The following is a 22,411-nucleotide window of genomic DNA, read 5'->3' as shown; positions in this document are numbered from 1 at the left end:
TCGAATCTTTCTTCCTCTTTGGAATGAACTGATCCTGCACCTTATGTATTATTCCCAGAAATACCTGCCATTGTTGTTCCACCGTCTTCCCAGCTAGGGTCTCTTCCCAGTCAACTCTGGCCAGCTCCTCCCTCATGCCTCCATAGTCCCCCTTGTTCAACTGTAGTGCTGACACTTCCGATTTTCCCTTCTCCCTCTCAAATTGTAGATTAAAACATCATATTATGATCAATGGCTCTTTTACCTTGAGTTCCCTTATCAAATCCGGTTCATTACACAACACTAATTCCAGAGTTGTCTTCTCACTGGTAGGCTCCAGTACAAGCTGCTCTAAGAATCCATCTCGGAGTCACTCCACAAACTCCCTTTCTTGGGGTCCATTACCAACCTGATTTTCCCAGTCTACCTGCATGTTCAGTGTGGAAGGGTTTGCAAGAGAAAAATCGTCAGCTGACCAACGACCTGAACGAGTTTTACTGCTGGTTCGAGAAACAAAAACACACTCCTGGGATCCCCGTCCCCACCTCCATCATCACTTCACACATACTCACAGACTCAAGTTTGCAAAGACTGGCCCCTCCCCCCCCTCCCCCCTACCACTCTGCAATCACCAATTTGCACATCCTCTCAGACTGACTCCAGTTTAACAATAGAAATTGTGGAGATGGAGAGGTTATTCAGGAAAAAGAAAAGCCGGAAATCTCCAGGACAATGTTTCCCTCTCTACCCTCAAGCTCTGTGCCGAACAACTGGAACCGATCTACGCAGATATTTTCAACCAGTCCCTGCAAACCTGCACTGTCCCTGCCTGCTTCAAGGTCTCCACTATTGTCCCTGTACCCAAAAAGACAAGGATCACTGGTCTTAATGACTACAGGCATGTCACACTTACCTCTGTAGTCATGAAGACCTTTGAAAGACTTGTGCTAGCCCAGCTGAAAAACATCACAAACTCCCTGCAGTTTGCATACAGGGCCAATAGATCGGTGGATGACAATACAATATATACGCAGTCAACCTAGGCCTGCACTTCATCCTCCAGCACCTTGACCACAAGGGGACCTATGCCAGGATTCTGTTTGTGGACTTTAGCTCTTCATTTAACACCATTGTGCCAGAGCTACTACACTACAAACCCTCCCAGTTAACTGTGCCTGAACCCCTCTGTCAGTGGATCATCAACTTCCTGACGGACAGGAAGCAGCATGTGAGGCTGGGAAAGCACATCTCGGACCCGCAGACCCTCAGCATAGGAGCACCGCAAGGCTGTGTACTCTCCCCTCTCCTTTACTCTCTCTACACCAACGACTGCACCTCCACAGACTCCTCTGTCAAGCTCCTCAAGTTTGCGGATGACACAACCCTGATTGGACTGATCCAGGATGGGGAGGAATCTGCCTACAGATGGGAAGTGACACAGCTGGCGTCCTGGTGCCATCGCAACAACCTGGAGCTCAATGCTCTTAAGACAGTGGAACTAATTGTAGACTTTCGAAGAGTTCCCTCTCCCCTCCCCCCACTCACCATCAACAACACCACAGTCACATCTGTGGAGTCATTTAAGTTCCTTGGAACCATCATCAGGGACCTTAAATGGGGGTCCACAATCGACTCCACAGTCAAAAAGGCCCAACAGAGGATGTACTTCCTGCGGCATCTGAGGAAACACAATCTGCCACAGGCAATGATGGTCCAATTCTATAGTGCTATCATTGAGTCCGTCCTCACCTTCTCCATCATGGTCTGGTTTGGCTCAGCCACCAAGCACGACATCCGGAGGCTGCAACGGATCGTTCACACAGCTGAGAAGGTTGTTGGAAGCGAGCGGGCAAGATCATCTCTGACCCCGCTCACCCTGGCCACAAACTGTCCAAAGCACTTCCCCCTGGAAGGCGACTCAGGATTGTCAAAGCAGCCACAGCCAGACATAAAGACAGCTTTTTTCCACGAGTGATAGTTCTACTCAATAACCAAAGTCTGTAGTCTCTTTTTTGCTCTGGTTTATTTTCCCCCACACGTTTAGACCGTAATGTTGTATCCTTATTGTTTTGATGTGTTTATGCTTTATTCTTAATTGTTAACTGTATGTTTGTGCTGTCATTTGTGAGCGGAGCACCAAGGCACATTCCTTGTATATGCACATACTTGGCCAATAAACTTATTCATTCATTCATTTATTCATTCATTCATGATGAAATCTCCCATAACCACCATAGCATTACCTTTGCAACATGCCAATTTTAACTCTTGATTCAACTTGCACCCTATGACCTGGCTACTGTTTGGGAGCTGGTAGATAACTCCCATTTGGGTCTTTTAACCCTTATAATTCCTCAGTTCTTTTCATACTGACTGTGCATCTCCTGATTCTACGTTACCCCTGGCAAGGGACTGAATATCATTCCTTAACAAAAGAGCGACCCCACCCCCTCTGTCCACCTGTCTGTCTTTTCAATAGGTCGTATACCCCTAAAATTCAGCTCCCAGCCCTGGTCCTCTTGCAGACATGTATGTCTCTGTAATAACATATAACATATAACAACTACAGCATGGAAACAGGCCTGTCCGGCCCTACCAGTCCACGCCGACCATTCTCCCTGACCTAGTCTCATCTACCTGCACTCAGACCATAACCCTCTAATCCCCTCCTATCCATATACCTATCCAATTTACTCTTAAATAATAAAATCGAGCCAGCCTCCACCACTTCCACCGGAAGCCCATTCCATACAGCCACCACCCTCTGAGTAAAGAAGTTTCCCCTCATGTTACCCCTAAACCTTTGTCCCTCAATTCTGAAGCTATGTCCCCTTGTTGGAATCTTCCCCACTCTCAAAGGGAAAAGCCTACCCACGTCAACTCTGTCCGTCCCTCTCAAAATTTTAAAAACCTCTATCAAGTCCCCCCTCAACCTTCTACGCTCCAAAGAATAAAGACCCAACCTGTTCAACCTCTCTCTGTAGCCTAAGTGCTGAAACCCAGGCAACATTCTAGTAAATCTCCTCTGTACCCTCTCCATTTTGTCGACATCCTTCCTATAATTTGGCGACCAGAACTGCACACCATACTCCAGATTCGGCCTCACCAATGCCCTGTACAATTTTAACATTACATCCCAACTTCTATACTCGATGCTCTGATTTATAACGGCAAGTATACCAAACGCCTTCTTCACCACCCTATCCACATGAGATTCCACCTTCAGGGAACAATGCACAGTTATTCCCAGATCCCTCTGTTCCACTGCATTCCTCAATTCCCTACCATTTACCCTGTACGTCCTATTTTGATTTGTCCTACCAAAATGCAGCACCTCACACTTATCAGCATTAAACTCCATCTGCCATCTTTCAGCCCACCCTTCCAAATGGCCCAAGTCTCTCTGTAGACTTTGAAAATCTACCTCACTATCAACTACTCCACCTATCTTAGTATCATCTGCATATTTACTAATCCAATTTGCCACACCATCATCCAGATCATTAATGTAAGTGACAAACAACAGTGGACCCAACACAGATCCTTGGGGTACTCCACTAGACACTGGCATCCAACCTGACATACAATTGTCAACCGTTACCCTCTGGTATCTCCCATTCAGCCATTGTTGAATCCATCTTGCAACCTAACTATTAATACCCAACGATTTAACCTTCTTAATCAACCTTCCATGTGGAACCTTGTCAAATGCCTTACTGAAGTCCATATAGACAACATCCACAGCCTTGCCCTTATCAATTTCCCTGGTAACCTCTTCAAAAAATTCAAGAAGATTAGTCAAACATGACCTTCCAGGCACAAATCCATGTTGACTGTTTCTAATCAGGCCTTGATTATCCAAATAATTATATATTTTGTCCCTAAGTATCTTTTCCATTAATTTTCCCACCACAGACGTCAAACTAACAGGTCTATAATTGCTAGGTTTACTTTTAGAACCTTTTTTAAACAAAGGCACAACATGCGCAATGCGCCAATCTTCCGGCACCATCCCCGTTTCTAATGACGTTTGAAATATTTCCGTCATAGCCCCTGCTATTTCTGCACTAACTTCCCTCAATGTCCTAGGGAATATCCTATCAGGACCTGGAGACTTATCCACTTTTATATTTTTCAAAAGTGTCCGTACCTCCTCTTCTTTAATCCTCCTAATTTCCATCACTACTCTACTTGTTTCGCTTACCTCACATAATTCAATATCCTTCTCCTCGGTAAATACCGAAGAAAAGAAATTGTTTAATATCTCCCCCATTTCTTCCGGCTCGGCACATAGCTGACCACCCTGACTCTCTAATGGACCAATTTTATCCCTCACTATCCTTTTGCTATTGACATATCTGTAGAACCCCTTGGGGTTTACTTTTACATTACTTGCCAAAGCAGCCTCATATCTTTTTTTCGCTTTTCTAATTTCCTTCTTAAGATTCCTTTTACATTCTTTATATTCCTCAAGAACCTCATTTACTCCCTGCCGCTTATATTTATTGTATATCTCCCTCTTTTTCCGAACCAAGTGTCCAATTTCCCTGGAAAACCACGGCTCTTTCAAATTATTATTCTTTCCTTTCCACCGAACAGGGACATAAAGACTCTATACTCTCAAAATTTCACCTTTAAATATCCTCCATTTCTCTATTATATCCTTTTCATAAAACAAAAATTTCCATTTCACTCCTTTTAAATCCTTTCTCATCTCCTCAAAATTAGCCTTTCTCCAATCCAAAATCTCAACCCTTGGTCCAGATTTGACCTTCTCCATAATGATATTAAAACTAATGGCATTGTGATCACTAGACCCAAAGTGCTCCTCAACACATACCTCCGTCACCTGACCCATCTCATTTCCTAACAGGAGGTCCAACACTGCCCCTTCTCTGGTAGGCACCTCTACGTATTGCTGCAAAAAACTATCCTGCACACATTTTACAAACTCCAAACCATCCAGCCCTTTAACAGAATGCGATTCCCAGTCTATATACGGAAAATTGAAATCACCCACAATCACCACTCTGTGCTTACTACTAATATCTGCTATCTCCTTACATATTTGCTCTTCCAATTCTCGTTCCCTATTTGGCGGTCTATAATACACCCCGATAAGTGTTGCTAAACCTTTCTCATTTCTGAGTTCCACCCAAACAGCCTCCCTAATCGAGCCTTCTAGTCTGTCCTGCCAAAGCACTGCTGTGATATCCTCCCTGACAAGCAATGCAACACCCCCACCTCTTGCCCCTCCGATTCTATCACATCTGAAACAATGAAATCCTGGAATATTTAATTGCCAATCGCAACCCTCCTGCAACCATGTTTCACTGATCGCCACAACATCATACTTCCAGATGTCAATCCAGGCTCTAAGCTCATCCACCTTTCTTACAATGCTCCTAGCATTAAAATATACACATTTAAGGGACCCATCATTTCTTATTCTCAGTTTATTTCTTTTCCCTTCTTTCTCTCCTACATATTGGGTCTGAGTGTTTCCCTTTTCTGCCTACTGCCTCACACACTGCCTGTTAGCTATCTGTGTTTGAGTTCCTCCCCCCAACCGTACTAGTTTAAAGTCTCCGCAATTATTTTAGCAAATCTCCCCGCCAGGATATTGGTTCCCCTCAGGTTCAGATGCAACCCGTCCTTTTTGTACAGGTCATACTTCCCCCAGAAGAGGTCCCAATGATCCAGAAACTTGAAACCCTGCTCCCTGCACCAGTTCCTCAGCCACTTATTTATCCTCCACCTCACTCCATTCCTATTCTCACTATCGCGTGGCACAGGCAGTAAGCCTGAGATTATTGCTTTGGAAGTTCTTTTTTTTAACTCTCTTCCTAGCCCCCTAAATTCTCCTTTCAGGACCTCTTCCCTTATCCTACCTATATTGTTGGTACCTATATGTACCATGACCTCTGGCTCCTCTCCCTCCCCTTTCAGGATATCCTGGACACGCTCAGACACATCCCGGACACCGGCACCAGGGAGGCAAACCACCATCCGGGTCTCCCGACTGCGTCCACAGAAACGCCTATCTGACCCCCTCACTACAGAGTCCCCTATTACTATCGCTCTCCTCTTCCTTTCCCTACCCTTCTGAGCAACAGGGCCGGACTCCTTGCCAGAGGCCCGGGCACCGTCGCTGCCCCCAGGTAGGCTGTCCCCCCCAACAGTACTTAAACAGGAGTACTTATTTCCAAGGGGTACAGCCACCGGGGTACTCCCTAGTCCCTGCCTCTGCTCCTTGCCCCCCCTAACAGTGACCCACTTGTCTACCTCCCGTGGTCTAGGAGTGACCACCTCTCTGTAACTCCTATCTATAACCTCCTCACTCTCCCTGACCAGACGGAGGTCATCAATCTGCCGCTCCAGGTTCCTAATACGGTCCCTTAGGAGCCCCATCTCGTCGCACCTGGCGCAGATGTGGATGTCTGGAAGACTATCAGACTCCCAGATTCCCCACATCCGACACAAAAAACTGCCCTGGCACTCATACTCTCCAAACAAAGCCCCGTGCGCGGTTACTAAACCTACCGCCCGGCCGCTACTCCAACCGCTCCAACCGCCCACCCAAAAGAACTGAGTGATCTCCTGGGAGAGGCGAAAAACCGGATAAAAAACCCAGGCCAATTTGGGAAAAAATCCGGGAAATTCCTCTCCGACCCCAAGCTAGGCGATCGAAACTTGTCCGACATCATACTTGCCAATATCTAACTGAGCCTCAAGCTCATCCACTTTATTTTTTATACTTCGCACATTCAAATACAACACTTTAACTCACCCACTCCCCCCTCACACCCCCTCCCCTACCCTCACTCCCCTCCCATGCCCTCCCCCACCTCCACTCCCCCTCCCTCCTCCCCCCACCCCACCTACCCCACCGCCATTCCACTCCATTCCCCACCTCCCCCTCCACTACTCCCCCCTCCGCTCCCCCTCACCCACTCCTTCCCCCCTCACCCCTCCAACCCCCTCACCCACTCCCCCTCCCCTCCCACCCCTACTCCCCTCCCCCACCCCATACCTTCTCTCTCTTCCCCCCCACCCCACCCACCCCCATTCCCATCCCCCTCTCCCCCTCCATTCCCCACCGAGCACTCCACTGCTCCCCCCCTCTCCTCCTCCCCCCCCACTGCCCCTCCCCCTCCGGCCCATCAATGCAACCAATGTGTGCAGCCGTTAGTGAAGGGGGAGTGTCCCTCGGGGCCGTGACAAGGGGCAGCAAGCCGATCGATGCATGGACCTATTGGTGGCGAAAGCCACTTACCAGTGCCTCGTGCATGCAGCGCTGAGCGGCAGCGACGGTGACGGCTGGGGCATGGTGGGAGCTGGGACTACACCTCCCGGCGGGCAGCGCAGCGGCAGGAGACGCGTACAAGATGGCGGAGCGGGAGGAGGCGGAGAAGAAGGAGAGCGGCCGCCATTTTTGTGGAGTCGTCGATGACGCTGTCGGTTGAAGCGAGCGCTGGGGGAGACGTGGCAGGAGGAGAAGAAGAAGTTGCCCAGTGGGGTTGTATTCCGGTGATGGGCCAGGGCGGGAGCGAGGACTCGACGAGGCCGTCGGCTAAAGAGGGCGCTGGAGACAGAGGGGAACGGTGAGAGGACGGGGACGACGACCATCTGCCTGCTGCTTGGAGTCTCCCCCGGGGCCGGGTGCGGGCGAGGGGGGAGAGGAAAGGGGAGCGACTCACCTTGCCTTTTTGCCAAGGGAGGAAGGTTAGGCGCGAAGCATGCGGGGGGGGGGGAGCGCATTTGTTAAAGTCAGTTTATTGGCCGCGATTCCCTGGCCCCCCTCTCTCATTGGCTCGCACTCGTGCGGGTCCCATTGTGACGTCACACACTGAGATCGGTTTAAAAGGTAATTTTTAAACTTTAAAATCTCTCTAACTTTAAAAATATAACATCAATTTGAATGAAAGTTGTTTTAAACGGTCCCAGGACAATGGTGAGTAGGGTGGGCCTAAAATTGTGGCGCTATCATGTACCATTTTGGCTGTGTAGAGTACACACGTAAACACAAACAAACCAAGAGTTTTAGTAACTAGATATAGGGATGCAGTTGGTAGAGCTGCTGCCTCACAGTGCGAAAGATCCAGGATCGATCCTGTCCTCAGGTGCCATCCGTGTGGAGTTTGCACGTTCTCTCTATGACCACGTGGCTTTCCTCCCAGTGCTCTGGTTTACTCCCACATCCCAAAAGTGTGCAGGTTTGTAGGATAATTGGGCTTCGTTTGTTAGGAGTCGATGAGAAGGTGAGATAACATATGGGTGGCAGTGCTACAGCAGTAGAGTTACTACCTTACAATGCCAGAGACCCAGGTTTGATTCTGACTGTGGTTGCTGTCTGGATGCAGGTTGCATGTTCTCCCTGAGTCTGAATGGGTGTTTTCTGGGTGCTCCGGTTTCCCCCACATTCCAAAGACGTGCAGATGTGTAGGTTAATTGGCTTCTGTAAATGTCCCCAATGTGTAGGATAGAACTAATGTACAGATAATTGTTGGTTGGCGTGGACTCAGTGCCAATGGGCGTGCTTTCACACTGTATCTCAAAACTAAACTGAACTAACTTGTGTGAACGTGTGATCAATGTTCGATATGGTCTCAGTGGGCTAAGGGTCTGTTTCCATGCTGTACCTCTAAGGTCTAGGTTTCGCAAAGATATTTGAATCAGCTGGTATCATGGTAATTACAAACTAGCTATTCTATTCTGGGAATTGTCAGCACTTCACAGACTTTATTGGTGATAATTAACTTTTGTATGATTATAGAGATGATGTTGTGATATTGCAAGGACTACTTTGTTGTATCACAAGGACTACTTTGTTTGCCCATGTTGTAACATGTATATAAGAGAATGAGGTGATTTGGTGGTCACTCTGGTTCCAGGTGGCCGTGGAATAAACAGCCTGGATTTAAGCTCCAGCCTTTACACCTTTTAAACACGTGTACTTGTGGTCCGTCCAGAGTCATAACAAAGGTATAACAGATACCGGACCACGAAGTACAACATGGTGGCAGCGGTTTGGTGATTAGCCTGGAAAGGTAAAGAAAAAAACCCAAGTAAGAAAAAAAAGAGCCCTAAAGAAAAAAAAGATGAATGCTTTCCAGCTCGGTGAGGGATACTAGGATTGTATCTCGACAGGGCAAAGATATGTATGTACAATTACCTGATCAGTAGTCAGCGCCGAGCTGCCGACGGGACGCTGCAAGCTGCTGAGGGAAGTGTGGGAAGGCCCCAGCACCTGTGCAGGCCCGCGTTCGGAAACCAGAGACTGCTTGTCGGTGAGCCCGACCACCCGCGGAGGGGCGGCGACCAGAGAGACCGGCCACCCACAGAGGCGCAACGACGGTAAGGCTGAGACACTGTACACTCACCCAGGTGCAGCGACTGGAGAGCCGGGACGGCCCTGGGCCTGAGGCAGCGGCAGCGCGTGCCAACAATCAGCAGTAGCGGCCGGGAGCACCAGTGGGCGTGGCCAGCGCGCACCGCAGCCGAGACCCGGTTTTAGCAGCTGGGAGCTGCATATTGCGAGCCCAGCGGTGCGGGCCCGGCAGTGCGAGCCCGGCAGTGCGAGCCCGGCAGTGCAAGCCCGGCAGTGCGAGCCCGGCAGTGCGAGGCGAATCATCGCGGTGGACCAATAGCCTTCACTCATCTAGAGTCTACACTACGCTGATCTACACAGCAAGACTGCTTCTTGAAGGGAAGATATGGACTAAAAATGAATAATCTGTGTAATTATCTGTGTAATAATCTGTGTGTAATACTAAAAGCTTAATGTTTTGCATTTGAAACTCTGATATATATATGTATATATATGTGGATTGCATATAGTTTATACAGTAATACCGATAGCAAGAGGTGTGTACTCCAGTGATACGTTTGTTTTGAATCCAATTTAATTTTTCAAGTTACCGTGTATACGCCGTATAGGGCAAGTAACATGACTCGGTTACCTGAAATGAACTGGTAAGTGCTGGACATTGCCAATGAGTTCTCCCTGTTCAAGCAGCAGATGCAACTGTGCCTGCAAGACTTAGAAATCGCATTGGAGTCTAAGCAGGCAACAAAGATAAAACTCGCCTTAGGAGTAGAAGGACCGTCGTTTGAATGCATCAGGTCTGAGTGAAGTGGATCAGAGCAAGCCAGGGGACATATGGACATTCTTTGAGGGCCAGCTGAGGACGAAGGTAAATTTCCGAGTCCACAGGTTGGAGTTGATGCGGTATCGCCAGAAACTGGAAGAATTGCTCGATCAATTTGTGACCCAGTGTTGAGAAAAGAGTCTCCAGTGTAACTTCACTGAGCCTGAGCTCAATGAAAGAGTCATTGAGTTGATAATCGCGTCAACGCCCTATGAAAGTCTACGGCGAGAGCTTCTACAGAAGCCTGTGGGACACACCATTCCAGAGGTGCTAACATTAGGCAGGCAGTATGAGGCCATTGTGGCAGGCAGACTGTGCATTGCAAATTTAGAGCCCAGGTCTCGCAATATAGATGCAGTCAAGGCAAGAGGGACAATGAAGCAAACGCCGCAAGATGAGAGACAAAACCCTTGTGGCCAATGTGCTTTGTTTCATAAGCCCAAGCAATGCCTGGCGTATCGTGACACATGCAAGAAGTGCGGCAAGAAAGGGCATTGGGCAAAATGTTGTAGGTCTAAGATGGATCATATACGCCCATCTAAATTGTCAAGTGGCAACTACAAACGAGGTACAGCAACAGTCCCATGGAGGTGTTGCATCGTACTGTGACAGTCAAGATGAAGGATCAAATATGCTTTTCAATACCATCGCCATTCGAGTATGGACAGGATGTCTCCTATAGGCGATGAGGCATTTGCGGTGTTGAACATTGTATTGCATTCTTTTATTGTCATTCGATACCGAGATACCGAACGAAATTACATTTTCCAGCAGTCACAGAACACACAAAAAAAGAACACAAGACACACGACCCCAACACAAACATCCATCACAGTGACTCCAAACACCCCCTCACTGTGATGGAAGGCAACAAAACTTCCCCTCTCTACCCCCCACACCCACGGACAGACAGCTCGACCCCTACGTAGGCGACTGACCCGCACAGCCCCCGCATCAATAAAATCGAGCCTGCCTCCAACACTTCCACCGGAAGCCCATTCCATACAGCCACCACCCTCTGAGTAAAGAAGTTACCCCTCATGTTACCCCTAAACTTTTGTCCCTCAATTCTGAAGTTATGTCCCCTTGTTGGAATCTTCCCCACTCTCAAGGGGAAAAGCCTACCCACGTCAACTCTGTCCGTCCCTCTTAAAATTTAAAAAACCTCTATCAAGTCCCCCCTCAACCTTGTACGCTCCAAAGAATAAAGACCCAACCTGTTCAACCTCTCTCTGTAGCTTAAGTTTTGAAACCCAGGCAACATTCTAGTAAATCTCCTCTGTACCCTCTCCATTTTGTTGACATCCTTCCTATAATTTGGCAACCAGAACTGCACACCATACTCCAGATTCGACCTCACCAATGCCCTGTACAATTTTAACATTACATCCCAACTTCTATATTCGATGCTCTGATTTATAAAGGCAAGCATACAAAACGCCTTCTTCACCACCCTATCCACATGAGATTCCACCTTCAGGGAACAATGCACAGTTATTCCCAGATCCCTCTGTTCCACTGCATTCCTCAATTCCCTCCCATTTACCCTGTACGTCTTATTTTGATTTGTCCTACCAAAATGCAGCACCTCACACTTATCAGCATTAAACTCCATCTGCCATCTTTCAGCCCACCCTTCCAAAAGGCCCAAGTCTCTCTGTAGACTTTGAAACTCTACTTCATTATTAACTACACCACCTATCTTAGTATCATCTGCATATTTACTAATCCAATTTGCCACACCATCATCCAGATCATTAATGTAAATGACAAACAACAGTGGACCCAACACAGATCCTTGGGGTACTCCACTAGACACTGGCCTCCAACCTGACATACAGTTGTCAACCATTACCCTCTGGTATCTCCCATTCAGCCATTGTTGAATCCATCTTGCAACCTCACTATTAATACCCAACGATTTAACCTTCTTAATCAACCTTCCATGTGGAACCTTGTCAAATGCCTTACTGAAGTCCATATAGACAACATCCACAGCCTTGCCCTTATCAATTTCCCTGGTAACCTCTTCAAAAAATTCAAGAAAATTAGTCAAACATGACCTTCCAGGCACAAATCCATGTTGACTGTTTCTAATCAGGCCTTGTTTATCCATATAATTATATATATTGTCCCTAAGTATCTTTTCCATTAATTTTCCCACCACAGACGTCAAACTAACAGGTCTATAATTGCTAGGTTTACTTTTAGAACCTTTTTTAAACAAAGGCACAACATGCGCAATGCGCCAATCTTCCGGCACCATCCCCGTAAAAAGAAGATTCTCTTCACTTGAGATATTGAGACATTTGTGATTTTTTTCTGAATAATCCATGATATTTGCCAGATTACAGGATTCCTTTAAAAAAATTGTTTTCAGTCATAACTGACAAATTGGCACTGAATTCTCAAAAGTGTCCACTTTGACTCAGTACAGTCACAACATTGATTTTAGTGTCAAAATATTTACTCTGGGTGATAGGAAAACAATGATGATCTTCTCTCAAGTTTGGGAGTAGTGTAACAATGCTCCATGTTTGGCCTGGAGTTCCCAGGATAGGAAGATGATTCTGCAGAACACTCCCACAATTAAACAGAGAAAAATCACGGCATGATTAAAAAATATTGCAGACGGACAGCTAAATAGAGAGCCAGAAGGTCTCGGTCAAAGGCGCTATACTTCAGCTCAGCCGAACTCAGCTGTCGGCTGAAAAACGCCAAGGGCTGCCAAAGGCCGCCCACCTGCTGTTCCAAAACCCCTCCCACCACCACGTCCGATGCATCGACCGTCAGGGCCGTGGGGGCGGAGGGGCTCGGGTGGCCTCAAAGACCGTCTCAGCGGCCGCGGACCATTCTAACTCCACAGGTTTGCCCGCGAGACACTGGAAGAGCGGACGCATGACCCGTGCCACTGCCGGGACGAACCTATGGTAGAAGTTCACCATGCCCACAAACTCCTGCAACCCCTTCACTGTGGTGGGCCGCGGGAATGCATGGACAGCCTCCACCTTCTCGGGCAAAGTGGTGGCGCCGGTGGGGGTGATTCGGTGTCCTAAGAAATCAAGGGAATGGAGGCCAAATTGACACTTGGAGGGTTGGATGATGAGCCCGTGGTCTTGGAGCCGCCGGAACACGGTCCGCAAATGGGCTATGTGTTCCTGCTCCGAGCGGCTGGCGACCAGGATATCATCTAAATAAATGAAAACGAAAGGCAAATCTCGACCAACACGGTCCATGAGTCGCTGAAAAGCCTGTGCCGCGTTCTTTAAACCGAAAGGCATACGCAACCATTCGAACAACCCGAACGGTGTGATCGTGGCAGTCTTTGGTATGTCCTCCGGGCGCACAGGGATTTGGTGGTAGCGCACAGGGATCTGGTGGTTTTGGAGAAAACCACGGCACCTTCCAGCCCAGACGAGAAGTCTTGGAGGTGCTGTATGGGGTAGCGGTCGGCCGTGGTGATGGCATTGAGGCGCCGGTAATCGCCGCATGGTCTCCACCCCCCAGATGCTTTGGAGACCATATGCAACGGAGAGGCCCACGGGCTGTCGGACTGATGGACAATGCACATTTGTTCCATCTTCTGGAATTCAGCCCGTGCCACCACCAGCTTGTCGGGCGGTAACCTCCTGGCCCGTGCGATGACGGGGGGTCCCTCGATGCGGATGTGGTGGACCACGCCGTGCCGGGCAGAAGGGGCGTCGAACCGCTGAACAAGCAGCTCCGGAAACTCCGCCAGGACCGCAGCATACAGGTCGGGGGCCGCGATGACGGCCTGGACAGTCAGGCTGGGCGGGGTGGCGGCCAGTGGAGCGGCGGGCTCATCGCTGCTGGCGGAGGGTCGAAGGCCGTTACCGCGGACATCGGGGACTAGTGAAAAAGCCCAGAGGAAATCTGCGCCCAGGATCGCCTGACCGACTTCCGCGATGATGAATGGCCATTCGTACATGCGGGTGCCGAAAGCCAGAGACATTGTCCGTGTACCGTATGTGCGGATGGGGCTGCCGTTAACCGCGATGAGGGTAGGCCCTTTCTTACCCGATCGGGTTTTGAGGTCGGTCGGCGGCACGATGCTGACTATGGCTCCCATGTCAACCAAAAATTCCGTGTCCATGAATCGATCTCAGACGTAGAGGCGTCGGTTCTGGCCAATCGCGACCGCCTCTATGTACGATCGGCCGAGGCATTTCCCGAGAAGGTGCAAGGTGAGCGGCAGTTGCGGGATTCTCCACCCCATCGTAGATGGTAATGACACCAGCCGCGCTTGTGCGGATCCTTTTGGCGGGCTTTTGGAGAAATGGCGGGAGACGCGGCGCCATCTTGGTGCCGCTGCGGGCTGCCCGCTGATGCCGAGACCTTGTTGATCGAACTGTTTCTTTTTGATTTGGATGTCATGAGCGCATCAGCTTTCTCTGCATATGCCACGGGGTCCTTAAAAGAACAATCCGTGAGCATGAGCTCGTTCTTTGTTAAAGAAGTTTATTGCGACAGCAACATGAGATTACAAAGTATAACGAACGAGATTACAGACAACCATTAATTCTAACTGTTCACTTCGAAGAACTCTCCTAACTAACTGGTTTTGGGCGCCAAAACCACACGTGACGTCGCTGTCCAATCAACGGGCTCAACTCCCTGGACCAATCCCTACGGTCGCACCCACACGTGACGTCGCTGTACAATCAGCGGGCTCAACTCCCTGGACCAATCCCTACGGTCGCACCCACATGTGACCTTGCTGGCCAATCTGAGGGTTCAACTCCCAGGACTAATCTCTATGGTCGCTACACTGCTAACTCCGGAAACTGGTATTTTAAATTTACGAGTCTTTCTGTTTAGTTTAGAGAAACAGCTCAGAAACAAGCCCTTCGGCCCACCGTGTCAGTGCTGACCAGTGACCCACACACACTAACACTATCCAACACACACTAGGGACAATTTACAATTTTACCAAGCCAATTAGTTTAGTTTTGGTTCAGAGGCACATCCAGGTCAAAGGAACTACATACAAACTCCGTACAGACAGCACACGTAGTCAGGATCAAACCTGAGTCTCTGGCGCTAAAAGGCAGCAACTCTACCTCTGCACCACCAAGTGCCGCCCTGTTGACACGTTGATGCTCTGTTAAACAATGTAAGATGTGGCTTTTAGCTAGAAGTTACAAAACTAAACTTAGAACTTTAAAAACACTTTTAATTATGAAAATCCTAAAGGGAAACAAAATCTTTGTTATTCTGAGTCTGAAACTGTCTAGCCTCTAGCATCCTTTCCCCACTTGACACCATTGTCCATATAAGGCCTATTGCAGTTTCTTAGTTAGAAACATAGAAACATGGAAGCATAGAAAATGGGTGCAGGAGGAGGCCATTTGGCCATTCATTGTGATCATGGCTGATCAGTAACCCGTGCCTGCCTTCTCCCCATATCCCTTGATTCAGCTAGCCCCTGGAGTTCTGTCTAACTCTCTTTTAAATTCATCCAGTGAATTGGCCTGCACTGCCTTCAGTGACAGAGAATTCCACAAATTCACAACTTTCTGGGTGAAAAAGTTTCTTCTCACCTCAGTTTTAAATGGCCTCCTCTTTATTCTTAGACTCTGTCCCCTGGTTCTGGACTCCCACAACATTGGGAACATTTTTCCTGCATCTAGCTTGTCCAGTCCTCTTACAATTTCATTCGTTTCTATAAGATCAGAATCAGAATTAGAATCAGAATAGCCTTTATTGTCATCCAAAAATGTCTTTTGGACGAGATTCCATTACCCACAGTCCAACAATAAGAGCAATAAAAATAAGCAATAACACACACAATCACAAACCAACACAAAACAAAAAAGAAACATCCATCACAGTGAGTCTCCTCCAGTCCCCTCCTCACTGTGATGGAAGGCCAGAATGTCTTTTCTCTTCCCCTGCCGTCTTCTCCCATGGTCAGGCTGTTGAAATTGCCACGTTCCAGGCCGCGCCGGACGGTGAAAGGTCCACAGCGGGCCGACCCAAGGCCCGCGATTCGGCACACAATATGCCTAGAGCAATCACTGTGATGGCTGTTTTGTGTAAAAAATTGTATCTGTGTGTCTTGTGTTCTTTAATGTCTACTGCCGGACCCTGACGTGAGAGGACGCTGGCGTTGATTATTCGCCGCTTTTCCGTCAGGATAGTTTGTCTGTTTGTCTGTTTGTTTCTATGTTAATTGTATTTGTAAAGCGCTTTGTGCATGTGTTAAGGCGCTATATAAAATAAATATATTATTATTATTATTATTAATACTCCAGATGCGGACTCACACAACTACAGAAGGATCTCTTTACTCTGATACTCAAATCCTCTCATTATAAAGGCCATTAGCTTTCTTTCCTGCCTGCTGTACCTGTATGTTTACTTTCAGTGACTGGTGTACAAGGACACCCAAGTCTCGTTGCACTTCCGATTGACCTAATCTGACACCATTGAGATAATAATCTACCTCCTTATTTTTGCCGCCAAAGTGGATATCCTGGTTAACACAACTTTCACATTATAACAGAACTGCCGTATAAAACAAGCCTCCAAATGTTCTGGATGTTCACAAAATGACTTTAGTTTAGTTTTGTTTAGAGATACAATACAGAAACCACCTTTGTACCATCGAGTCTGTGCCGACCAGCGATCCCCGCGCACTAACACTATCTTACATACTAAGGACACTACTATTTTTACTGTCTTTGGAGTGTGAGAGGAAACTAGAGCATCCGGGGAAAACCCACATGGTCATGGGGAGAACAAATTGGCACTAAATTCTCAAACACCATACAGGCAGCACCCACAGTCAGGATAGAACCTGAGTCTCTGATGCTGGAAGGCAGCAACTCTACCACTGTGCCACCTTGCCACCCTTTTGCATCTGCCAATGCATCTCCTTTAAAATTAATCTCTGTAAAATTGTTCCCTAGTTGGTGATGTAGTAGATCGAAGCAAAACAGAATGCAAAGCCTTATCTGTATGACACATTTAGTATTGATGTGAGGGATTAATTTCTAGTTTCATATCTGTTAGCTTATATCACTTCTTCACATTTGTTTCAGCAACTTGTATCTCCCATTAGTTCCAGCTCGGTAAGTATCCTGGGATGTTTATTTAATTAAAATCTCTGCCTGAGTGCAGGTTCTTGCTGTTGTTGAAATATCACGATGAAAAGATATGAGAGGAAACTTGCCAAAAGTCCATGTATGCATTGCCTCAACAGCACATTCTGGGCAGAAACTACTACCTTCAGTAAGCAGAAACCAGCACAAGACCCACCAATCCTTACATGTTCCTATAAAAACACAACAAATTTCCTACTCCTTCAAAAGACACAAAGTGCTGAAGTAATTCAGGCAGCATCTCTGGAGAACATGGAAAGGCGAAGTTTCACGTATTTTTTAGTTTAGAGATACAGTGCAGAAGCAGGCCCTTCGTCCTTCTGATTCCGTGCCAACCAGCGGTCCCCACACACTACACACAATGGGGATAATTTACAATTTTACAGAAGCCAATTAACCTACAAACCTGTATGTCTTTGGAATGTGGGAGGAAACCCACGCAGGTCACGGGGAGAATGTACAAACTCTTTACAGACAGCACCCATAGGCAGGATTGAACCCGGGTCTCTAGTACTGTAAGGAAGCAACTCTCCTGATGCTCCACTGTGCCACTCTCATTTTATCTCATACTTTTTGTCTTTTTAACTCTGGCCTTTATCCAAGTATCCTCCTTATCAAAACTCCCCTCAGCTGTATCCACCTATCACTTGTCTGGCTTTGTCCTGCCCCATCTCGCTTCCAGCTCCCCCCCCCCCCACCCCTCTCCCAACCACAATCAATGTGAAGAAGTGTCCTGACCCAAAACATTACCAATCCATGTTCTCCAAAGATGCTACCTGACCCACTGAGTTACTCCTGCACTTTGTGTCTCTTTTTGCTGGCACCTTGAACTGGGGTTTCCAGTGTCCACTATTACCAGACTTCTATTTGGAAATGTAAGTGCTTCCTATAGTAAAAGACATCCTGCACTGTTTGACCTGACCTGACAGCAACACTGGATCTGAGAGATGCATTGACAAATGTCCCATACAGGTGAGAGGGTGTCCACTCAGGCAATCTCATTGTCCATGTAACTGACCAGTACATCCAGCCATCAGATACCAATGGTCACTGGAGCAGGAGGTGCTGGGGTAAATTCAGCCTCAGCCCACTGTGGGAGCGAGCTTAGATCCATGGAGGGGTTCAGGAGGATAATTCAGAATGGGCAGAGCTGAGGTTAGGCTCGCAGGCACGGTGGTGCAGCGGTAGAGTTGCTGCCTTACAGCACCAGAGACTTGGGTTCGATCCTGACTACAATTGCTGTCTGTATGGAGTTTGTACGTTGTCCCTGTGACCATGTGGGTTTTCCCCGGGTGCTCCAGTTTCCTCTCGCACTCGAAAGATGTACAGGCTTGTAGGTTAATTGATTTAAGTAAAAATTGTAACGTGTCCTTAGTGTGTAAGATAGTGTTAGTGCATGGGGATCGCTGATCGGCACGGACTCGGTGGGCCGAAGGGCCTGTTTCTGCATTGTATCTCTAAACTAAACTAAACTAAAAGTCATTTTGTGAACATTCAGAACATTTGGAGGCTTATTTTGTACATAATGTTATAATGTGAAAGTTGTGTTAATTAAGAAACTTCAATAGGCCTTATATAAACAAGTGGGGAAATGGAGTTAGAGGATCCACAGTTTCAGACACAGAATAACAAAGATTTTGTTTCCCTGTAGGATTTTCATAATTAAAAGTGTTTTTAAAGTTCTAAGTTTAGTTTTGTAACTTCTAGCTAAAAGCCACATTTTACATTGTTTAACAGAACATCGTCGCACAAGTGTCAACAGGGCGGCACTTGGTGGCGCAGAGGTAGAGTTGCGGCCTTTTAGCACCAGAGATCTAAGATTCGATCCAGACTGTGTGTGCTGTCTGTACGGAGTTTGTACGTTCTCCCTGTGACTTGCATGGGTTTTCTCCGAGATCTTTGGTTTCCTCCCACTCGCCACAAACGTGCAGGTTTGTAAGTTAATTAGCTTGGTATAAATATAAATTGTCCCTAGTGTGTGTAGGATAGTGGTAACTTGCGGGGATCGCTTGTTGGCACGGACTCGGTCGGCCGAAGGGCCTGTTTCTGCGCTGTATCTCTAAATTAAACTAAACTAAAAAGTGAACACTTGCTACGTTCAGTTGCCACCCGTGGTGCAATGGACAAATTGCTGTTCACAGACAATAGTGTCAGCTTACTGCTGGGAGATTACATGGAAACAATTCTTTTTCCTAGATTATTTTTGTTTGCAGGACAGCTATTTTATGCTTGTCAATTTCTGAAGTATCTTTCAAATAGTTCTTCATTTCTCAATCAAAATCGCTTTGTAACCATTTTATCTGTGCAATACAAAGTGTTCCTTAATTGGTATTATATGCAATTGGCAGTAGGAAACACACATTGTAACAGAATAAGTGCAGTTTTTCAGACTGCTCAAGAAATAGTGTAAACTCCAAGCTTTCACTGGGAAAGATTATTTTAGAAATCTGACGTTTAAATGGTACAAATTTCTCATTAGAGAGAATTGAAAGTGGCAATAATGTTTGCAATGGTGGAATATACAGACTTTCTGCCTGAATCCAACTAATGATGCTTTTTTGTAAGTCATAACACAATGCAAATGATATTATGTCTTACAGACATAGAAACATAGAAACATAAAAAATAGATGCAGGAATAGGCCATTCGGCCCTTTGAGCCATTTAATATGATCATGACTGATCATCCAAAATCAATACCCCGTTCCTGCTTTTTCCCCATACCCCTTGATTCCTTTAGTCCTAAGAGTGAATTGGCCTCCACTGCCTTCTGTGGCAGAGAATTCCACAGATTCACAACTCTCTGGGTGAAAAGGTTTTTCCTCATTTTAGTCCAAAATGGCCTACCCCTTATTCTTAAATTGTGACCCCTGGTTCTGGACTCCCCCAACATTGGGAACATTTTTCCTGCATCTAGCCTGTCCAATCCTTTAAGAATTTTATATGTTTCCATAAGATCTCTTCTCATCCTTCTAAATTCCAGTGAATACAAGTCCAGTTGACCCATTCTTTCATCATATGTCAGCCCCGCCATCCTGGGAATTAACCTGGTGAGCCCACGCTGCTCTCCCTGGAGACAAAGCTTTTACTTTAAGAAACAGGTTTGTGTCAGAGCTTAAAGGTTGCAGATCAAGCTCATCCTCTCTACGACCCTATGACACTCCTGATTGAATAGAGCAAGCTGAGGGACAGCCTTCAGGAAACCTGGCAGCAGAAGAGGCAGCATGGTGGCGCAGCGGTAGAGTTGCTGCCTTACAGCCCCAGAGACCCACGTTCAATCCGGACTATGGTGCTGTCTGTATGGAGTTTGTACGTTCTCCCCGTGACCTGCGAGGGTTTTCCCCGGGTGCTCCGGTTTCCTCCCACACTCTGACGTACAGGTTTGTAGGTTAATTGGCTTGGTATTATTCTAAATTATCTCTGTAGGAAAATAACTGCAGATGCTGTACAAATCGAAGGTATCACAAAATGCTGGAGTAACTCAGCAGGTCAGGCAGCATCTCTGGAGAGAAGGAATGTGTGATGTTTCGGGTCGAGACCCTTCTTCAGACTGGTGTCAGGGGTGGCGGGTCAAAGAAAGGATATAGGTGGAGACAGGAAGACAGTGGGAGAACTGGGAAGGGGGAGGGGAAGGGAGGGACAGAGGAGCTATCTAAAGTTAGAGAAGTCAATGTTCATACCGCTGGGCTGTAAGCTGCCCAAGCGAAATATGAGGTGCTGTTCCTCCAATTTGCTGTGGGCCTCACTTTGACACTGGAGGAGGCCCATGACAGAAAGGTCAGACTGGGAGTGGGAAGGGGAGTTGAAGTGCTCAGCCACCAGGAGATCAGGTTGGTTAAGGTGGACTGAGCGAAGGTGTTGAGAGAAACGATCGACGAGCCTACATTGACAACTGCATTGCCCGAACTCTACCTCCGCTACATTGACGACTGCATTGGTGTTACCTCCTGTATCATGCAGAACTCACTGACTTCATACACTTCACTACTAATTTCCATCCTCCTCTTAAATATACTTGGACCATCTCCGACATCTCCCTCTGTTTCTGGATCTCACCATCTCCATCAAAGGAGACAGACTAGTGACCGATATCTACTACTAACCAACTGACTCCCACAGCTATCTGGACTACACTTTTTCCCATCCTGTCATCTGCAAAATGTCTATCCCCTACTCCCAATTCCTCCATCTACACCGCATCTGTGCCCAGGATGTGGTGTTTCACACTAGGGCATCAGAGATGTCCTCATTCTTTAGGAAATGGGGCTTCCCCTCTTCCATTATAGATGAGGCTCTCACTAAGGCCTCTTCTATATCCCGCAGCTCCACTCCTGCTCCCCCTCCCCCCCATTCATAACAAGGACAGAATCCCCCTTATCCTCACCTTCCACCCCATCAGCCAGCGTATCCAACAAATTATCCTCCAACATTTCCGTCATCTCCAACGGGACCCCACTACTGGCCACATCTTTCCATCTCCACCCCTTTCTGCTTTCCGCAGAGACCGTTCCCTCCGTAACTCCCTGGTTCACTTGTCCCTTCCGACCCAAACTACCCCCTCCCCAGGCACTTTCCCCTGCAACCGCAGGAGATGCAACACCTGTCCCTTTATCTCCACCCTTGACTCCATCCAAGGACCCAAACAGTCATTCCAGGTGAGGCAGAGGTTCAACTGCACCCCCTCCAACCTCATCTATTGTATCCGCTGTTCCAGATGTCAACTTCTCTACATCGGCGAGACCAAACGCAGGCTCGGCGATCGTTTCGCTCAACACCTTTGCTCAGTCCGGCTTAACCAACCTGATCTCCCGGTGGCTGAGCACTTCAACTCCCCCTCCCACTCCCAGTCTGACCTTTCTGTCATGGGCCTCCTCCAGTGTCATAGTGAGGCCCACCGGAAATTGGAGGAACAGCACCTCATATTTCACTTGGGCAGCTTACAGCCCAGCGGTATGAACATTGACTTCTCTAACTTTAGATAGCTCTTCTGTCCCTCCCCATTCCCAGTTCTCCCTCTGTCTTCCTGTCTCCACCTATATCCTTCCTTTGTCCCGCCCCCCCCTGACATCAGTCTGAAGAAGGGTCTCGAACCGAAATGTCACACATTCCTTCTCTCCAGAGATGCTGCCTGACCTGCTGAGATACTCCAGAATTTTGT

Source organism: Rhinoraja longicauda, chromosome 29 (genome assembly GCF_053455715.1).
Source record: "Rhinoraja longicauda isolate Sanriku21f chromosome 29, sRhiLon1.1, whole genome shotgun sequence".
Lineage (NCBI taxonomy): Eukaryota > Metazoa > Chordata > Chondrichthyes > Rajiformes > Arhynchobatidae > Rhinoraja > Rhinoraja longicauda.
Note: the sequence above shows the minus strand (reverse complement) of the source record.